General features: G+C 35.8%; 1 protein-coding gene across 5 annotated transcripts in view; it reads left to right on the top strand.

Moving 5' to 3' along the window:
• NCOA2 (nuclear receptor coactivator 2) overlaps positions 1–22556 on the top strand; it is a 168339-nt gene that overhangs the window by 9025 nt on the left and 136758 nt on the right. For 4 of the 5 annotated variants that reach the window (XM_060775448.2, XM_060775454.2, XM_060775453.2 and 1 more), the window contains exon 2: positions 9229–9308. The gene's annotated coding sequence lies outside the window, so the exon portion shown is untranslated. The remainder of the gene's footprint in view (positions 1–9228; positions 9309–22556) is intronic. The other variant, XM_060775449.2, reaches the window with a different exon arrangement.

Raw genomic sequence — 22556 nt, forward strand, 5'->3', positions numbered from 1 at the left:
GCATTCTCTCCTGATGTTTCACCCACATCTATGGCAGGCATCGTGAAAGATTGTGAGGTCTGTTGGAAACTAGGTAAGTGAGGTTTGTAAGTCTGTGGAATGTCCAAGGTGGGAGAAAGAACTCTTCATCTGTTGGAGGCAAGTGTGAATGTTGCAATTTGGCACCTTGGTTAGTATTGAATGGCCTTGCAGTTTCAGAGCTGGCTGCTTTCCGCCTGGGGGAATTCTTTGTTGGGAGGTGTTAGCTGGCCCTGATTGTTTCCTGTCTGGAATTCTCCTTTCTTTTTCTTTCTTTCTTTTTTTGAATACTGCCCATTATTTACTGTCCTGATATATAAACCCCACTTCCCTAGTTTTCAGCAACCTCACAACCTCTGAGGATGCCTGCCATAGATGTGGGTGAATCATCAGGAGAGAATTCTTCTGGAATATAACCATATAGCCCGGAAAACTCACAGCAACCCAGTGTATTAAACGTTTGAGATTTTCTATTACTGCATTAAACCGTAAACTGTCTGAGTTGGCTATTCCAACATTTTATTTAATAACTAGCCGTCCCCTGCCACATGTTGCTGTGGCCCAGTCTGTGTATATGGGTTCGTGTGTATATATGCATATATGTGTAGATATATATTTGTGTATATGTGTATATATGTGTTTTTGTGTATATATGTGGTTTTGCGCATTGTAATGTATTTATTTCTTTGTTTTTTTGGCTTTTAAAGTCTTTTTCGCTGCGTTTTTCAGTGTTTTTGTAAGTGATGGTCCCTTGTTGGCCTGACAGGTGTATTGTGTCCAAATTTGGTGTCAATTCATCCAGTGGTTTTTGAGTTATGTTAATCCCACAAATGAACATTACATTTTTATTTACATAGATTTGAATAAACCTATTCATCTATTTTTTAAAAAAAATACTTGTTGATCTATAAAAATGAAGCTCGCTGTCTTCTACTCTCTCCATGTGTTGATGATGTCACTGATGTGTTGGCATAAGATGAAGTTTTCTGCCAAAATGAAATTTGTGCAAGGAAAATACATAACCTGGTTTTTAAAAAATGTGAGCAGTAACACATCTGCAAGGAAAATACAAGAGTTCTAGAATTGCTTCTAAACAATAGGTTAGATGGACAATAAATTGACCGTTTCAGTGTTTTAAGATATTGAGAATTTAGCATACTGAGCAACCTCAAACTGAATCGCACATTTGGCAAGTTCTTTGTGTTCTTTTCTTTGTTCTTACTTATGGTAAAGGGAGATACTAGTAATACCAGGCTTGATGGTTCTTTCTTCTTCTTCCAGGATTGGAATCTAGTAGTGCTTTGTTGCAGGTTTTTAACTATATTGATATTATATAGTAAAGAACCAAAGGCCACTTATTTAATTGTTTTGTGCATGTATTCATTCATTTAAAGAATGAACATGAATGTACACATAGCTGTCCCTGCCATGCATTGCTGTGGTCCAGTCTGTGTATATGTGTTGTGTGTGTGTATATATATATGTGTGTGTGTATGTGTGTGTTTGCATCTATATATGTGGTTTTGTGCATGCGTTGTAATGTATTTTTTTATTTTTTTGGCTTTTTTAAGTCCCTTCCACTGTGTTTTTCAGTGTTTTTATGAGTGATGTTCACTCATTGGTCTGATGGGTGTATTGTGTCCAAATTTGGTGTCAATTTGTCCAGTGGTTTTTGAGTTATGTTGATCCCACAAACAAACATTACATTTATTTATTTGTTTGTTTGTGTATGTGTGTATATATATGTATGTATGTATGTATGTATGTATGTAATATGCATTGACATTTTCCCATATCTGATTGATACCAGATTATTTTATTACGGATTATTGCTATTGCACTATAGTAGATTAAAGCTGGATTTACACTGCAATGTAGATAACAGCCTCAGTTAACCGGAACTCAAGCAACCAGAACTATGACAATCAAGTCAATGCCGAGTTTATATGTTATAATATTGGGTATAGTCTTAGTTAGGCCTATTTGTAATAGTATCATATTTGTATCTATTTAAAAAGGGAGAATGCTTCAATGCTTTATTTATCCCCTGGAAATGTTGCTTGATCATTTTGGGTGAAGGCAACTATTGTAGTGGATGGGAGGTAGGAGCCCCTTGGACATATGGAAATCTCCAGAAAGATGTGTATTTTCAACTGTGGTTCTATTGTGTGCATTCAAATGGAAACTGAGCTGTCATTTCTCTTCAACATTTTTTTATCTTATAGAGGAATTTGTTTACTCTTGGATGTAAAGATTGTAAAGGAATAATAATTGTAGAGTAGTAATAAATGTGTATAGTTCAAAAATAATCTTCACTCAAGTTAAAATTATCATTTCAATTGTACATAATATAATACTGTGGCACACTAATATAATATAGGGTTGCTATGGCCATGTTCCAGAAGATTCTTTTCTGATGTTTCACCCACATCTGTGGCAGGCATACTCAGAGGTTGAAGTTTCTGTTGGAAGCTAGGCAAGTGAGGTTTATTTATCTGTGGAATATCATGGGTACAAGAAACAACTCCTGCCTGCTTGAGGCAAGTGTGAATGTTGCAACTGGCCACCTTGGTTAGCATTTAATGTCCTTGCAGCTTAAACGCCTGGCTGGTTACTGCCTGGGGGAACCTTTGTAGGGAGGTGCTAACTGGCCCTTATTGATGCTTGTCTGGAATTCCCCTGCTTTTTGAACATTGCTTTTTATTTACAGTCCTGATTTTAGAGTTTTTAAAATATTGGTAGCCAGATTTTGTTCATTTTTATGGTTTCTTTCTTTTTGTTTAACTTGACCACATGCTCGTGCATTTCAATGGCTTTTCTGTGTAGTCTGACATGGTAGTTGTTAGAGTGGTCCAACATGTCTGTGCCCACACTACATAGGGACCACCCAATGCAGCGCCTAAACATGAATCAAGAAACATGAAAGGCACTGCAGCAGACTCATTCAACCTGAGAAGTCAGCCACAGCAGAGCACCTGATGAACCAACCTGGACACAGCATATTATTTGAGAACACAGACATTCTGGACCATTCTAACAACTACTATGTCCAGCTACACAGAGAAGTCATTGAAATCCACAAGCATGTGGACAATTTCATCAGAAAGGAAGAAACCATGAAAATGAACAAAATCTGGCTACCAGTATTAAAAAAAACTCTAAAATCAGGACTGTAAACAAAGAGCAACACTCAAAGGACAGGGAAATTCCAGACAAGAATAAATCAGGGCCAGCTAACACCTCCCAACAAAGGATTCCCCAGGCAGCAACCAGCCAGGCTTTGAAGCTGAAGATCATTAAATGCTAATCAAGGTGGCCAATTGCAATATTTACACCTGCTTCAAGCAGATAAGAGATCTTTTTCCCACGCTGGACATTCCACAGATATATAAACCTTACTTGCCTACCTTCCAATGGACCCCTCAACCTCTGGGGATGCCTGGCATAGATGCGAGCCAGGAAAATTCAGGAGAGAATGCTTCTGGAACATACCATAAGCCCAGAAAACTCACAGCAACTCAGTGATTCCAGCTATGAAAGCCTTCGACAACACATTAACATAATATAGTTACATCATCTAACAAAATGAGCAGAAAATAATTATTTTGAAGATACTGCAAAACCTTTGTTAATTTTACCGTCAGGAGTTTGTTGTTCTTTAATACCCCCCCCCCCCCGGCCGCCTTTTGTGATGGTTCTCAGCTACAGATAATGCCCTGTTAGCTCTTTAGTGGGGCTTGTGTAAGAAATGTTTATCACTTTATTTTTCAGAGGAAGGCACAGAATGAGTTGTGGTCTAAAAATACTTAGGAGAAAACTTTTCTTGTACCAAGCTGAATCTGGAGGAGGATGTGCACCTGTACAGTAGTGATATTGTGTAAAGCTGCTTCCTGTTGAAACCACTGCTGATTATTTGGGGCTCTCTCACAAGGTATCATTTTGATCAAGCACCCTTTTAGAGTAGGATTGAAGTCAAGAAGACAGAAGCTCTGAAGTTTTTCAAAAGCAGGAGGACTTGAAACATTTCTGTAGGATGTAACCATACCTAGAGCTTCTTAATTTTGCTGCATAATAGTATTCATATAAATATGACAACTTGTGTAGCCTCAGCCTCTATGCTGCAGAAGAAGAGAAGAGTCCATATTTGCTTCTAGATCTGTTTCCCGTGTATGAAATAACAAACTAAGACTTTTCAGAAAATACGTTATTAGAGTATTACTGTGCCTGCTGGTATGAGCATGCCTTTGGAAGTACAACCATTTTTTTTTTACTAGCGGATACATTTTAAAATAAACTCAGTTCTTGTTAGTTTGTCCCTTTTAAACTGTTGTTGATCATATATGTGTTAAGTGCTTCAAGTAAGATGGGATGTATTGTGCTTTTATTTATTTTCTTTTTACTGTGCTTTGCTGCCATTTAAAAATTCTGTATCACGTGGGTTTTAATCTCATGTAAGATGCCATGGATACCATACTAGGATAAAAGCAGGATATAAATTAAATCAATAATTAATTTTTGAAACATCTGCCAAAATTTCCACATCACTACCTGTATTAAGTCATGAAAAAGAGTGTCATTATATTGTAAATTAAGCCGACCTTTAAAAGTTGACAAATATCATACACCATGCATCTAAACAAAGATTGCATGATTCAGTGGTTAAGAATGTGGGCCATAATGTTCACCTAGACAAATGGGAACAGATGTAGAAAACATAGATTACATTCAGAAGATGCTATGGACTAAGAAAAAAATGCTACAAGATAATGTATAGATGGTACACGATGCCGGAAAGATTAACAAAATTTTAAAAAAAACATTTGTTGGAAATGTCATCAAAAAGAAGGAAATTTTAACCATACGTGGTGGACATGTACTAAAACAAAAAACAATCTGGATTATAATTCATAAGAACATTGAAAAGTAAAGGTGAAGGTTTCCCCTTGACATTAAGTCTAATTCTATCTGACTCTGGGGTGTGGTGCTCATCTCCATTTCTAAGCCGAAGAGCCGGTGTTGTCCGAAGATGACTCCAAGGTCATGTGGCCGGCATGATTTCATGGAGCGTTGTTATCTTCTTGACAAAGTGATAGCGATTGATCTACTCACATTTGCATGTTTTCAAACTGCTAGGTTGGCAGAAGGATTGTTCATACTTATCCTTGGAAATAAGAAATTCCCACCCAAGATTTATGAATTACAAAAATGTTGGATATGGCCGAGATGGACAAACTGACAAGGCTTATACAATTGCCAGATCCTTCCAAATTTGAAAAAGAATGGCAGCCCTTTATTGACTATTTAAAAGAAGAAAAGAAAATGAAAATATTAGAGAAAATTAGTACTGCAGAGATGCAAGAATAACAAGAAAAATAGAGAAGTTAGTAACAAGAATAAAAGGATCCCCATTGATATCCAAGGGATCCTGGAAAGTTAATCTACCAGAGATAAGTTTTATCACAAAAGAATGAATATGTGTGTGTGTGTGTGTGTATATATATATAATGAAGAAGACAACACAACAAACATAGGGAAGGAAATGTATTTCCCAACTTTTCTATCTCCTTTGTTTCAAAACACTATACGCCCCCTTTTCTATCCTCCTGTTTTAGATTAGAAAAGAATTCTTTTCTTTTTCCCCCTTTTCCTTTCTAACACCATAGAAACCTCTCTTTTTTTGGTATTAGATCACAAGAAGAAGAAGACAAAGATGCAAATTGTAAAAAATGCCTCTGTTCTATACCCACTCCTGTACCCTTCCCCATTCCTCATATATTTTGCAATAAAATTATATGGGAAAAAAGTTGACAAGCAGGAATAGTCAGTATGAAAATCAGAGTTTTAGCCTCGGCACCATACCAGTAGTAGAAGTTTCTCTCCCCCTTTCCCCTTCTGGAGCTTTGGCACTGTTCCAAAACTTGCTATGGTACAGTTTACAACCCTCCAGAATGACTTTTTAGGATTCTTAAATCCTGTCATTACTTCTGGCTTGAGTAAATCAGTCAGATTTATCTAAATGCTGACTCTCCATTTAATAATTAATTGAACAGCTCTAGTCTGGGTATAGTGGCTTAGTGGTTGGACTGTGACTCTGGAGACCACGGATTCTGTACCTAATCACCCACAGTTTGAAAATATAAGAGAAACAAATCTTGATTTTCACACTATAAGCAGTCCACAAGATAGGTTCTGTAGGTTTGCTTATGAATTGATTTTGTTTGTAAGTCAAGAGGTGCAATTTTTCATGCAATTCCAGCCTACCTACCTTTGGGAAGGATTAACACACCTGTGATGGTTGTTTTGCTGTCTGTGCCCCAGTTCAGAAATTTCACTTCACTTTCTCTCCTGGTAACAATTAGATTTTGAAAAATTTGGCTTGTTTTAAAAACAAGGATTGGTGATAAAACTTTAATTGACACTTTTCCCCCATAAAAACTTCCAAGAGTGACTTTCCCTTTTGAGGAGTACATTTTTCTCACGTCTTGTTGTTCCACCCCTGTTCTTAACTATGAGTCATTTGCCACAAAGTTGAATTTAGAAATGAAAAAAAATTGGTGATTATTTTACTCACAGTGGCAAGAATTATAATTGCAAGGAGTTGGAAAATTGTAACCTTACACTGGAAGCATGGTATAGGGAGGCATGGAACATAGCCTTAAATGATAAACTATCAATGGAAATGAGGGTATTCAGAGGGGAAACTAATATATCAGATTTTGATGGATACTGGTTGGTCTTTACTAAATATGCTTTAGAGAGAAAATGGAAAACAATATAACCTTGTTGGTCAGGAAGTCTAAGATACGATATTTGATTAATGGTTGACTTATAAATATATGGCGAAGAAAAGGATACTTGTTCAGGCCTTGGTGGTGGGGCTATGTGTTTGTAAAATGTTCACTGTTTTGTGTTTTGTTTACTTTGTAAGTTGTTAATGTATGTAAATAAAAAAACTACAATAAAAAACTACGAGTAATTAACTATGAACCTGTATATATTACACCATTGTACAGAGTGGGTCTTGAGTGTCCAAAGATTTTAGTGTCCAAGAATGGGGCCTGGAACCAAACCCCAGCAGATACCAAGGACCCCCTGTACTTGGTAAGCTATTCAAATGATAACATAGTGTTAAATAATGACTATCAAACACTATACAGTATTGTTACTAGTTAAATGATCATTTGGAGATCTCCTCTTACTATAGAGTTGCAATTGCACTGTCTCCTATAATTCAGTATAACATGATAAAGACTTTGATTCAGTTTGTAGATCAACCAAATGACTATAATTTGTGTGTGTGTTTTGACACCTTAATTGTTTCTTATATATATATAAGCCACCTTGAGTCCCCTACAGAGTTGAGAAGGGTGGGGTATAAATACAGTAAGTAAGTAAGTAAGTAAGTAAATAAACAAATAATGCTTTTATCTGACTTATTTAATATTAAGCAGTGGTATAAGAAAATATTTAATATTTATGGGTAAAAACCCAGTTGACATAAAGCAGTGGACCTGGAAACACTCACAGCTCAGTAGCACTATTGCATTCCTCCTTGTTTGAGAACTTTGTGTACATTAGAGTTAAGCGTTTTGGATCAAGATATCTATCATTTTAAAAATAAGTACATTTTGTTTTGTTGACTCATTGCTGTTCTGAGTAAAGAGAAGGCTGCAATCCTCTGTGCACTTACTCATTTCAGTAGAATTTGTATTGGTGTAAACATGCATGACAGTTGGGTGGCATCTAGTTGTTCAGTTATAGCATTGTGATGTTTTGGCATTCATTCCAGGAGGTGTGCTGAAAACCATTTAAGTGGGTTGGGATACAAAAGTGCTTTTCTGCATACAAATTAAAACTCGTGTTCTTAGCAATGCAATTCATCATCTCACGATAGAGCAAAAAGGTCTGTGTTTGTGTTACAGAGCATAGGAAGTGACATCCTGTCATTTCCGGTCACTATTTGGGTTCATTTTCAGCTACAGGAAAGGGTTTGTAGAAGAGGGTATTGGGAGGGGAGCCAAATTTCCATTTGTCATGTGGCTTTGGTCATTTTGAAGAAAGCAAATTCCATGGGAAAATCAAAATAGGAACTTTAAACTTTACAGAATTTATACATTCTCCAAGGACATCATAGTTTTTTGAAATCTCTGTAATCTTTAAAGTTACCTTGTATCATAGGTTATTGTTTTTGCTTCATTGTTGTTTTTCTGTGCCTTCAACCTTTTTTGTGTGTGTCATTTTCAATGTACAGCAACTATAAGGAGATGTTAGGGTCCAAAGACCAAATCTTTCTTTAGAAGATTTGTGCAGAAGAGGTTTGGCATTGAATGTATAGCTGAAGGCTTTCATCGCTGGAATCACTGGGTTGTTGTTTGTTTTCTGGGCTGTATGGCCATGTTCCAGAAGCATTCTCTCCTGAAATTTCACCTGCATCAATGACAGGCATCCTCAGAGGTTGTAAGGTCTGTTGGAAACTAGGAAAATTGGGTTTATATCTGTGGAATGTCCAGGTTGGGAGAAAGAACTCTTGTCTGTTTGAGGTAGGTTTGACTGTAGCAATTGACCACCTTGATTAGCATTTAATGGTTTGGCATTGCTTTCCTCTTAGGACGAGAGAGTATGACTTGCCCAAGGTCACCCAATGGGTTTCTGTGTTCCATGAATGGATTTATACCCTGGTTTTCTGAGGTCACTTCTATTTCACAGTCAAACCACCGGTGTTCACTTTTCTGTGTTATCAGTGGAAAAATATGGGTTAGAAAATGGCTTGGGCAACATTACTTTCTGAGTTTGTGCATGAGATAAGATTTGGGTTTTTCATCTCATGATCCAGGAAGTTAAGCAGATTCTAAATTAATTCCAGTAGAGTGTAACTTACTTAATGATAGTAATGTTTGTTTGGAAGAACAGACAGATTCTATTTTGGGAAGGTTTCTTGACTTTTGAATTGTCTCTCTATTGTTTGAATATCCTTAATATCTCTGAAAAATGGAAAGAGACTTACATACTATAATTGTCAAGGTGTTGTTATTTACTGCCAAACATTTGTGTTCACAAAATCAGATCTGCAAGCAAAATATTTAATCAATTTATATAACAAAATAATGATTCGGAAATACTTTTAGTAAAATATGGGACAAAAATTCAATTGCAAAATTATAGTGCCAGAATAAATTGTATAATTAATATTTATCTTTGTTTTATTTTTAGCAGGCTTGAAATGTATCTGAATACTGAAGCTTTCAAAAATACAACCTGTAGTACCGATTTGCCTGCCTCACTGCATGTTGGTAAGTTCTCTATAAATGGAGCATGTTTAATAAGATTATGTCTTATGAATGAAATGTGTCACTTTATGGGGTTATATGCTGCTCAAAAATAAGTTCTTACTCTGTGACAGTGGCTCTCTTTCCAGACTAAGTCTTTTAATCATGTTGAAATTTAGTCTTAGAATATCTACAATGGTGAAATAATTTGCTTAATGCATATTCATCTGGGCCACGTATCAGAGTGCCATCAATGAGAATGAAATTGCAGCTCCTTTAACCACAGCCATGTTTGTCAGGATAATGGAGAGCATCTTTCAAGATCCAGATGTAAATCCAAATTATGATTAGATGCTACTTGAAAAAACTTGTGGTCATCTTTCTGCCTTCCAGTTTATCAATAAATCCTGGTTAATATTGTAAATAGGCAAAATGAGATTGCAAACCCATTTTAAATCATCACATGAAATCCTGCCCACAAAGTCAGGCAGAATCTGACTGCAAAAAGAATATAGATTGCATGAACAAATGGAAAAGTTGCCACATGTTAAACCAGTGGATTTAAAGCTCACTTAGTCCCTGATTGTAGTCCTGATATAGGGCAGTATTTAGACCAGCCTTGAAGCTGGATTAAGCAATGGGAGAAAAGTGGTTAGAAAAGGAAAGCGTTCCTCCTTCATTTTTGCCCTGCCCATAAAGTTTTGAGAATTCTCTAGTGTAATGACAAGATTGCACTATAAACATAAAGCAATTTAAATGCAGACATGGGAATTCAATGTAAAATTGTCTCTAAATCTAGTGCAATTCATAACGGCAGACTCTGAGTTTCCTGTGGTCTGCAAATAAATATGACTACTATTCAAAAAGGTAAGAATTTTTAGGTTTGTGAGGACATACTTTGCAATTTCAACATAAAACATTTTTAATCAAGTAAAAGTTTTCAAGTCATAAAAAAAGTTTTGTTTTCCAATGTGTGTTCACAAATTATTTTATAAACACGCATTTCTTAAAAAAGACTTGGCACTAATTAAAACGTATTGGTTTCTTTATAAGTGAAATTCTTGTTGTTGATACTGTTTTTTATTTATGTTTTGCCTACCCCTCAATATTGGGACTCAGGGCACTTACAAATTAAAATGTTACAGTCTGTCAGATACCTTGGGACTAAGCTATATAGAATTTTATAGATCATAACCATCCAGTAATTAGATACACTGAAGGATTAGTAAAGTACTCAGATGTTTCAAGAAGGAAGTTTAATCATCGTTGAGAGAAAAGCATAAAGTGGAAATAATAATCAGCTGAGTTGAACATCTCTTTTTTTTACTACAATACTGAGTTAACTGCATTGTTTGTTGTATCATCCATTTCTGTTAAAATTCACAAATATAAACTTGATTTTTTTCATGTGTCTCTTTAAAAATGGAAAACAGTTTTGAGTATAATCTTTTCCTTGAGTCTGAAGTTGCCTCAGGTTTACAATTTAATCGAATTTAGGATTTCTGTTGCAAAAGTAAGTAAAATTAGTCACTTAAAATTAGTGTGAAATTTGGATTTGAACCTGTTCCGGATTTAAAGAATTGAAAGCTATGTATATCTAATAAATTTGATGTGGTTGACCCTTAAAGAGAAAATAACTTTGTAAAGGCAGCTGGGATGTGGATGTATCAAATAATTTTGAAATAACTTCTACTTAGAAGAGTTAATGTATAGTTGTATGGATGGAAAGACTTACTGGATGCAGTCATGAAAATTGAACAACAATAATAAAGCTCAAGTGGAAGAGGGAAAATACTTGAAAGTACTTGAGAGATTTTTGTCAAGGACAAGTATGAAATTTGCATGTACCTAATGAAGCATAATTTTTGTGTGATAGCATCTGGGTCTTTTAAGAGAATGAAAGCAGAGTGTCCACTAGGGATCCCATTCTTGGAGCAATTGTGGCTTAGTTGTTAAAATGTTGGACAGGTTCATGTCCCAATTCAATCATGAAAGTCCAGCAAATGACTTTGGGTACTGACTCTAAATCTAACCTTCCCCACTGGGTTGTTGTGAGGTTAAAAGGAAGTTGAAGAAAGGAGAAGTATAAACATCATGACAGTGTTAGCATTTGGCAGTAATAATCATTCCCATGTTGGCATGACAGAAGGATGTTACGATCAGTAAAGATAATTTTCCATTGTGTGGTGTTTTTTTTTGGAGCTCAAGTTAGTAGGTCTATTAAAACAATGAATTTTTCAAAAAGATAGCTATGTCAACATTGATGTGGTTTACTCCATATGTGATGCTTGGAACAACTGCACTTCATGCCACTTGTGCTTGGACTTCCGGTGAGGCAAGATAGCAGCAGACATGATACTTTGAGGGCTCTCAGAGTGCCAACCCCATAATGCAACCAGGTAGAGCCTTTGGCTCCCTCCATTTGATGGAGAGATATCAAAAGGACTGCAAAGCCTATAGGTCACCAAACTGACGGTCCAGGCAAAGCTTTCCCCTCAAGCGAGGCTTCCAGGGGATCCAGACATAATAATCTTTTCCACATTGGCATTACAGAATGATGTTACCATCAGTATAGTTAGTTTTCCATTGGTTTTTTGGAACTCAAGTTAGTAGGATTCTGAAAACAATGAATTTGCAAAATGATAGCTATGTCAACATTGATGTGGTTTACTCCATATATGTTGCTTGGGACAACTGCAGTTCATGCCACTTTTGAAGGGCCTTGTGCTGTGTCTGAATACTGTATATCTAGGTAGAGAGATTAATGACAGTGATTTTTTTTGTGTTAACTTTATGAATACTGTATGTGTCTGTGTGTGTGTGTGTATAGAGAGAGAGAGAGAGAGATTTGAGATGCATTGTGTTGTTATTGTTGTGTTGATATTGTATATTGTGCTTTTATGGTTTTAAATTGTATATTGTTGTTGATTATCTTGTTGTAAACCGCGTTGAGTCGCCAGTTAGGCTGAGAAATGACGGTATACAAGTAAAGTAAAGTAAAGTAAATAAATAAATAAATAATAAATTTGGCCTTTCATCTTTCTCCACTGAGATTGGAAGTTGTTGCTTCCTTTAAAAATGATTACAACAGGTTAGTGTTGTGTCCAAACAATTGAACAATTGTTCAATTATGTTTTATTCAAATGAACCAGGTTCATAAAGTGGTTTAAGACATTGGCTTGTTTCAATTAAGCACAATAAACATGCAGCTGTACCAAAATTGTGGAATAATTTGCCTTGAGAGTTTTGGCCATTTCTTTTAATTGTTTCACCAGTTAACAATCGTTTCTTTTGTATGGTTTTTGGAACAGTTTAGAACAGGTTTTTTTTTATTTATAAATGAGATGGATGAAATGTGTTTATTTAATTGTTTCATGGTTTCATGGTCTTGTTATTAACTGTATGGTTTTGTTATTAACTGTAAGTTATATGCATACCTTGCCTTAAAATGTTCTGCAAATAACTGGTTTGATGCAGCAGGTGTATGTTTTGTTCTGAGTTGTCAATATAAATAGATTCAGGTGGCTGGTCATGCCCTCATTCATTAATGCAGTCGACTCTCATAAAACCCACTTTTTCTTTTCAGCATTAAAGGAATATGTATTCTTCGTGTATAGAGACAGCATATACATTACAATAGCAAGGACCTTGAAACTCACCCTGCAAACTGACATGAATCCTGGAGAGTTACTATAGGACTTCAGCTTGAGTGGTCCATGTGAAGAGGGTAGTATGGCACTTACAAGCTGTGATGGAGTCAAGTCTCTTACTACCGTGTAACTTGGGGCCCTTCCACACAGCCATATAACCCAGAGTATTAAGTCAGATAATTCATAATATCTGCTTTGAACTGGGTTATTTGAGTCCACATGGAAATGGCCTAGCTTACAGGAGGAGCCGGTAACATCTAAACCTAGAGCATCATAGCACTCTGCCTAAAAAAAAAAAGCCAAATATATAGCAAAGAGTATTTTTTCTGCCTTTTCATTTCTCTTTGTGCTATACATAGGTGCTAAACTGCTGTTTATTCTCATTGTGGAAGCCCAAACAGAGGATTTTAACATTGTGTGTCGCCACTTCCTCATTAGCTGTAGTACTTAAGCACTGTTTCCTTTCATTGGGAGCAGAACACTGGAATCATTAATACTTTGGTTTGTCCAGCTGGGAAACACTGCAAAATAGTTGTAATAGTAGAGCCAATGTGATTTTAATTTTTATTAGGTGTTTTTAATTTTTATACTTCATGTTTAAATGTCCTATTATCTTATGGTGAATTTGGCCTATTGTATTTTATGCTTAGTCATATGCTGTTTGATTTATGATTTGGTTTATGTATGTAATGCATTTAATTTTACCATTATTTTTTGTAAACCGCTTTGAGTTTCCCCAGAAGTGAGAAAAACAGTATATAAATACTGCAAATAAATAAATAAATAAATAAATAAATAAAATGAACCCAACTAAATTGAGCACATCCAGTATGTTACCCTGTGATCTAGCTGTTTACAATGTTTTTATTTACTTATTCAAGTTTAAAATAAGTCCTGTTACAAAAAAGTAAAGCTTGAAAATAACTGGTTAATCAACTCACTGTGTTATCAATGTCTTCGATATTTTTCTTTCTGTGACTTGACTCACTAGATTTCTTGATTAATACTGAAGTTGTTTGTCCAACAATCAAATTATTTTTAGAACGTTGTAATTTGTAAGGATTTGGGGTGAGTACTGGAATTTACAAGGACAGTTACCTAACAAGCAGCCATAGCTTTTACAAAGTGTCGGGCATTTCAGGTTTGAAAGGTTGATGTCTTTCTACGTCATCACACTAGAGCAGTGGTTCTCAACCTGGGGTCCTCAGAAGATTTTGTCCTTCAACTCCCAGAAATCCTAACAGCTGCTAAACTGGCTGGGATTTCTGGGAGTTGTAGGCCAAAAACATCTGGGGACCCCAGGCTGAGAACCACTGCACTAGAGAATGAATCCACTTTAAATCTGGTTTTTGCCTCCTACAGAAGTCTGGGGTTTGTAGTTTACCGAGACTGTTAAAGGCTACTCTCTAAACTACAAACCCCTGAATTCTGCAGGAGGTAGAAACTGGATTTAAAGTAGATTCATTCTCTAGTGTGATGAGGTCCTTTGTGGGGATTAAATAGATTCTGACTTTTCAGTGTTGGAAACAGAGGAAGAAATACCCAAAACATTTGTTTGAGGGGCCATATGAACTATGGTGTGTTGCCTCCTTCTGCTTAATGGAAGTAGTTCCATTAAGAGAATGACAGTGTTGGAAACCAGCCATCTGCTTCATTTCCATGCTTCAGCTCTTTAGACAAAAAAATGTAATAATGTACCAGTATGGTTTATTAAATGAAATAATGATATTATGTCATATTTCTCAAATAGATTTTTTAAATTTGAGCATTCTTCTTTATTAAATAAGGGCTGCGATTTGTCTGGTGAAGAATTTGAAGAAAGAAACAATATTAGAGATGGTTTACATAGCCTAGGGTTGAACTATAAACTATGAAGTATAACATGGGAAACCAGGTTTGAATCCCCATTTTGACATGAAAACCTGGTAGGTGATCCTGGACAAGTTATACTCTCTCAGCCTCAGAGGAAGGCAAAAGCAAACCTCTGAAAAAAGGTTAACCTTACTGTTGCCATAAGTTGGAAATGTCTTTAAAGACACAACAACTAGAAAACTCTTAAATTGTATTGTTCCCATCTAGATTAAGCCCACTGAATCAGCATTTTTTTAAAAAAATCCATTGATTCCTTTGATTGGGATAAACAACACAAGAGCATCACTTTTGTCTTTTCTTTTGTTAACTCAATTTCAAGTATGTTATTAATATGTGCATTGGAAACAGAATATTATGGTAATTCAGAATTCTCGCTTTTAAATAACTTAAATTAAGTGCCATGACAAATGTTTTCTCCATTCCTTCAAGCATGCCATAGCAAGTACAAAGAGTGTGCATTAATTTGCAGAGGATTGTCCCTGTTATTATGGAAATCAATAAATAAGTTTTAAATTGATGATGCATCCATATAGTACAGTTTGAAAACACTGTTGGGGTCCATAACAAACAATTAAGCTCTTACATCTTAAGCAATATTGTATCTATATTTATTTATATGCTTTATTTTTATTCTGCCTTTTCCCAATTTAGGGACTTTCACTCGATACAGGAATTCATATTTTGATGCATTTATGGAAGCAATTTTTCTCTCCAGTGTTTGCTCTACACCGCAGTGGTTCTCAACCTGTGGATCCTCAGGTGTTTTGGTCTTCAACTTCCAAAAATCCCAGCCAGTTTACCAACTGTTAGGATTTCTGGGAGTTGAAGGCCAAAACATCTGGAGAACCACTGCTCTAGAACTTACTAACTGAGTATGGTGAAAGATCTGCCCAAGGGAATGCCTGACAGTAAAATAGTTATAATCGAATACAAAACCCTGACAATTACACTGATTCTTGGATGAAGGCCAATAGATTTGTCTTGTCTTTCAGAAAATTAAATTTTCTAGTTCTTTTTATCTACCAGCTTGTTAAAAGATCTATGGACACTTCTGTATGATGATAGTGTTGACTTGGCAGTTTAAGGACTCCTGGTAAAAACGGCTTTTACTTTCACATTCCTATGATCAATATATGTGTGTGTTTATTTCATTGTTACTCTGTTAAATGGAATGGTATTCTATAACTTTGGGTTTTAACAATATTTTTATTAAATCTATTAAATACCTAAACATAAACATACAATAATTGAAAATATAGAATACATCTATGATTTTTAAAATAATAATCTGCTAGAGATCTCAGGTTTCTTTTTAGAGTTATTAATTAGGTGATTATGTTTAAATAGATAACAGAGAACCCTATATTTTAACTATACTTGCATTGCATAGATTAGCTTTGGAGAGCCTCAAGAGGCCCATAAACAGTTCAGGGGAATGTTTTTGGGAGTATGAGTAAGTAAAACTATAGATAGATATCAAGTCCATGGATAAGGGGGCCATACTGTATCTACAAATAAGAAGCTACTTTGTAATCCCTTTTCACATTATGTATATTTGCTGTACCTGTCCCTTTTGATTATTGAGACTTGGGACATACCTATACCATGTCTTCATGGCTGGAATCTGAGGATTTAATGACATTTTTCTAGAACTCTAGCTTGGGGTGTTGATACAGTTAATTCTGTGCTATGCAAACATCAACTATGCTATAGAAACAAATGAAATGTTTTCCTATAAAGATTTCTCTTACATTCTTGGACTAGAACCTGGCTATCTCTGCTGATCCTTAAAATACATTGGTAATAGTTTGAGAAGAATAACAACTTCAATGAGCAAATGTTGTGTGTTGAAGCTGCTTGTTGATTTATGGCAAGCCCACAAATTTCATAGAATTTTCTTAGAGGAGGAATACTCTGAGTAGTTTCGCTAGTCCCTGCCTCTGAAATATAGCTTACAACACCTGGTATTAATTGGTGATCTCTCATCCAAGTACTAACCAGAGCTGACTCTCAAGTACACTTACTCAGAGGGAAGGATGAAAATGTATCTTCAGTATAGGAGTGAGCAACACCTGGTAAATAGGGCTGATTGTACAGTTTCCTGCATTTTCTAGCTTCTCCTCTGATGATTTCACTTTGCTGTTGTTAAATTTTAGTGGCAAAACAGGGGTCAAGCCATGCATCTGTCTACAAAAATGAGGCATGTCAGGAAAGCACACCTTATTTTGAAGCAACATTTGTGGTTCTGGAGACTTCCTAGAAGCATGACTCTGCTATAATACAAAATGTTCTTAACTCATATGCCTAGTTTTCAAAGAAAAATTGTGAATTTTCTCCCTTTTTTGCTGCTGAAATTCTCTGTAAGGTGTGGCCCCTGGGGGTTCAGTGAATGTAAATTCCTGTACTGCTTACTTTCTTTGCCCATTTGATTAATGGATTGTTTTGAGATATGGAATGGATGATGCCTTTCTTATTGCTCAGACAAGTTTAGCAATATATCATTAGAATCCCAAAGTACTGACTCCTAAAAGAGAAGGACCAATATAGTGAATGGATGTCAATAATTTGTACTTTCTCCTCAATGCTAGAGGAATGGGCTGGATGGTGTACAAGGTCGTTCAGATGCAGCCTGGCTCCATCCCCATTTCAAGTCAGATTGTACAAAGCAAATTAGCACAACTTTTTCTCATGTTTGAATGCATCATGCATTTAAATTCTGTCATTGAGTTTGTGGTCTTTGTCCTGATGCTCATGGATAAGGTTGTGTCGTAAAAAAATACTTTACACACTGTAATATTATATAGAAACTGGAAGACACTTTACCCATGTTTTGATGAAAAAGAAAAGAAATCCTAACAAAGAATGAAACCAAAGATTTTCACAGAAACAAATCTAAAGATCTAAAAAGACTGCAGCATGGCTTTGTAAGTGCTAGTTTAAATATGCCAAAACGTCTACTGTAAATGTGTTTACCTGTGCATTCAGTTGGTATAACATGCAGCATTTTACAGAATTGAGTATTTCCCTACCCCCAGTCCATTTTTCTCCCCATGGAGTTCAAATAACTTCAAAGAATTTGGCCTCATTCCTGTGTCTGTATGTCAGATGAGGTTATGCTGAGAACTCCAGAAGAAGAGCAGCATACCAGCAAGTTAGTGTCCTGTGATTGAACTTGTACCGTATTAAGGGCTTGTGCTTTGTGCCTGTGTTTAGGACAGGCACAGGTAGGCCAAACTTCTTCTGAAGCTAATAGTATTCCTGTGTTAGATTCCTGAGTAAATGTGGTATGCATTCTGTCTTTGATTCTACTTCCTTTCTAGTCATTCTACTTCCATGACTAGAGAGTTTAACCGGGACTGTGGAAAACAGATTCAAATCCTCAGTCAGCCACAGAGCTCACTTGGGCTAGATATTATCTTTTAGTCTAGCTTTGGTTGTGTGGAGTTCTAAATGGGGTTTTTTTCTTAAAGAAGAGAAAGAGCAGGCAGGTGTTTTTTTATGTCTCACACACTTTTGTCTTTCTAAGTTACGGCGCTAATATTTAAGTCATGTTTCCTCTCTAAAAACAACAACAGCATATAATTATTTTAAATTGAAAGGATCAGCTGCAGTGTGTCCATGAAACTGTTATCCATGGTTTCATTTATCCATGTTTGACAAAATATGTCATTTCTGGGCATTTTCTAGGTTGTCTAGCCCAACTCTGGTATTCTTATGCCAGAAGTCCTTCATTAGAATATTATTCATGTGAAAGCACGATCCAGGGTTGTACTGCAGATGAATTGCTGAACGCAAGGAATGTTCCTGCCTCAAATAGTAATTGTAGGCCATGAGTTTCATTTATTCAGTTCTTTTGCATATGCACATCCCATCTTTTGTAGGCTTCAGTGTAATTCTTCAAAGATAAGCTGGCTGTAGATGCAAACCTCTTGCAGTCCAGGGACATTTTAGCATAAAGTTAACCAAGGCCTGCATAGTCCTGCTCCATTTCTAGCATCCAGAAGTTAAGAGAGGTTTAGATTCAACACAGCTTCAGTTAGACTAATGTATAATAATAATAATAATAATAATAATAATAATAATAATAGTCAACATAATCATAATAATAGTCAAATTATTATCCGTTTCTCCCTTCAACTCGTGGCAGGGTACAACATTATTTTAAAAAGAGTTAAAACTGTTTAAACACATACAACAAGATACAGAGTAAAAATACAAGTTAAAATCCATTGATTATATGCAAATTAAAATTTACAGCCTGAAATGGACTGGGTAGGCCTTCTGGGAGAGATGGGTCTTCAGTTGCATCTTACATTTAAACAGCAGATTTAGCTGTTGCAGCTCTTTTGGCAGATCATTCCACAGTTTTGGGGCAGCTGATGAAAATGTTCGTTAGGTTAGCTGTCTCAGCTATTTTCTAAGTTAGGTTTGCACTCATAAGTATATAATAGTTGCACCCTTAGGTCCTCAGAGCCTCTCTGATCTTGAAAGCTAAGCACTGACAGTCCTGGTTATTATTTGGATGGGAGACCACCAATGAATGAATACCAGGTGTAAATCGGAGGAAGAAATGGACAAAACCACCTCTCTGACTATTCCATGCCTTAATAAACTCTATGGAAGTATTGCGATCATAAGTTGACATGTGACTTGAACGCACAATAACTCACACAATATACTTTAAAACAGTGGTTCCAAACTTTTTTTTTACCAGGAACCACATTGACCAGGGTACACTCTCCAACATTACTACCAAAAGGGTTACGAATCAGTTTTTGGTCAACTTTAGATCTGGTTTGGTTATTTGGGGCACTGATTCAGAAAATTGTATTGGATAGATCACATCCGCTCTAGTTTCTGATACAGAATGTATGTCATCCAGTAGTCACCATCTGCTCGCCCACAGAAAAAGTGTATTTAATAAGCTTTGGCACTATAAGAGGGTTTTGCGAGACCAGTCATTCTCATTGCAATGGTGTAGTAATGGTGAGGCCGTAGACCATATTTTAGTTCTTGCAGACTGTTGGTTGTCCACAGACCACAGATTGGGAACCACTTCATTAAAAAGATAAAATAACTACTGTACTACTCATAACTTAACGTAAAAGTATTAAAATCTTAAAATTGTATTGTGCTTACAAAATTCAACAATGGTGTTTCTGTCTCTTTGCTTTTAAATTTCTTGACAATTTAATTACTGAATATTTGCTTGTTAGGTTTGTATTCCAGATACATCCCATGTATGCATATTCCTCTTAACAGTGAGGAGAAAGTGGCTTATTGTTGAAGGGAAATATTTCCTGTCCATTCCCACAAAAGCGGAAAATAGAGAGTGTTCTTCAAACCGTTCCTTGGGTCCTCTTGTTTCTTTCCTTTGCTAAAAAAAATTAAACTTCCTGTTTGTACTACAGAGCAGATGGAAGTCTAAAATGCAGTGTCAGGAAACTTTTTAAAAATGTTTGTAGCATTCCTAACAGAACAGCTCATTTTGCATTTTTGGAGAAGTGATAGAGGAAATTTAATAGTTCTGCTTATTGTTGGAAGAGAGGCGAGCAAACTACTCCATATGGCTGGCATCTTGGGAAAAATAAAGTGAAAAAGTGACCCTCTGCAAAGTTAATGCTTGCATAAGTGGTATGTCAAATGAATAATTCTGTTCTTTTCTTTTCTAAGCTTTGGGTGTTAAGGATACATTATTTGGAGAGGATATTTTGCAATTTCCCACCTTTCTTGAATCAAACTATACTTTAGTGAGAGAATACAAAGTAAATAAAAGAAAATACATTTCTTATGTGTATGCTGCTTTATCTAGCTATAGACACAAGTGTGTATGTTGTCAATCTCTGCCTGTTTGGCAGATCAAATTGTTCAGTTCTGCTAATTTTACTTCAGCATAAGATTAAAGGGCTTGTAATACTGGTTATGTTTTGAATTATGATTATGTATTAGGAATGGTGTACAGAGGGATGATAACCAGTTGTGACTTGGATTAATGTCAGTCTTAACTTATAAATGCTAGTAAATAGAATCATAGCCATCTCAAAGTAAAGTTTTAATTCTTTACTTCAAAAAGAAAAGTTAGACCTAAATAGTGCCTGGTACTAATTGGGAAATAAATCTGATATAGCTGTCTCAGTAATCCATATTTGGAAAAGTCATCTTGGATCTTCTGAGATACCTAAACAAACTAAGCATTATCTAAGAGTTCAGCCTGGCTTTTGAACTATGCATGCTGTTAAGCCTTTGCTTATGGTTTTGGTGACAGTCTGGGAGAAACAGAATCTGAAAGATGGGAATCAAATGGAAAACAGTCAAGTTGACTAATACAGTTGTTTAAGCATAATTGAAATATGATCCCAATTCCTGATTACATCGAGCAGCTGAACCTTGAACTAACTACAGTTTCTGGACAGTCTTCAAAGGCAGCTCTGTGTGTTAACAATAATCTAAACCAGATATTACCATTTAAACACTGTTCATAATCTCACATGCATAGGTCCTGTATTCTGTGCTTTAAAATAACAAACAAACCATTGTACATGTTTAAAACCCACCTCCTAGCCACCAATATTCTAAAACAATTTGATTGAATGTATTGTTGAAGGCTTTCATGATCAGAATTACTGGGCTGTTGTAGGGTCATCCTCAGAGGTTGTGAACCTCATAATCTCTGAGGAGCTTGCCACAGATGCAGGCAAAACGTCAGGAAAGAATGCTTCTAGAACATGGCCATACAACCCAAAAAACCTAAAACAACCCAATTTGATGAAAATCTGCAAATTCTATAACATTAGTTTCTCATGCATAATTCTATATTTTCTTATTATTTTATAATAAAAAACCCATGCATGGCATTTAAGGCGTTACTACTAGAAATCATAGTAAACATACTATTTGTTTTTTTCTGCCCATAATGTAGTTTGTGCAAAATATAGAGAGCCAGTGTTGCATAGTGGTTTGAGTGTAGTACTTGATTTCAGACACCATGTTTTGAATTTTAACTTAGCTGTCAAAAACCACTTAGTCAAGTCACACCCTCTCACCCTCAGAGGCAAAGTCAATTGCCCCTTAGAACAAATCTTGCCAAGAGAACCCCATATAGTTTCTGTTTAGGGTTGCCATAAGTCTAAAACAACTTGAAGAGACCCAACAAAATACAAATAAATTTGTTTATAAAGATTAATACCTAAACTTGTTTATATTTCTTCTTTCTTTGAAATATTTACACTGCATCAATAAAAAAGGAACAGGACCCAGAAATCAAGAAGAGATAGACACATTTTGTCCTAAAAATTTCAAATTAGTTTCAGTGTAAAGGTTTATAGAGTTCTTTATCCTGAGGATATTAAAGGTGGTTAGAGACTGACAGAAGTGTTACCTTAAAGAGGCATCTCAATAGCTAGTTATTTTTTTTAAGTATTTACAAAATGGAATGAATGTTACTTTTTGCCATTAACTACCAACACTGTAACTCACCACTTTCCATTGTAACATCAGGATGATGATGGTTTTCTGCCTGTTATTCATTACTGTGGGTGTTCTGACTCAGCCTGAGAAATGGGAAGCAGAAAAAGTAGGGTCTCATGGGTGTTATGCTGCTAACGAGAAACAGAAGAGTCAGAAACAGAGGGAGCAAGGAGGAGAGAGAGGAGGGCATGCACTAGAGACTAGGATTAATTAGAATTAAAAAATTATTAGAGGCTAATGTGACTTTTTTTAGTTTTCTTCCCATCTGTCCAAATGAAAAAGG

This window comes from Anolis sagrei, chromosome 4, assembly GCF_037176765.1.
Source record: "Anolis sagrei isolate rAnoSag1 chromosome 4, rAnoSag1.mat, whole genome shotgun sequence".
Classification (NCBI taxonomy): Eukaryota; Metazoa; Chordata; class Lepidosauria; order Squamata; family Dactyloidae; genus Anolis; species Anolis sagrei.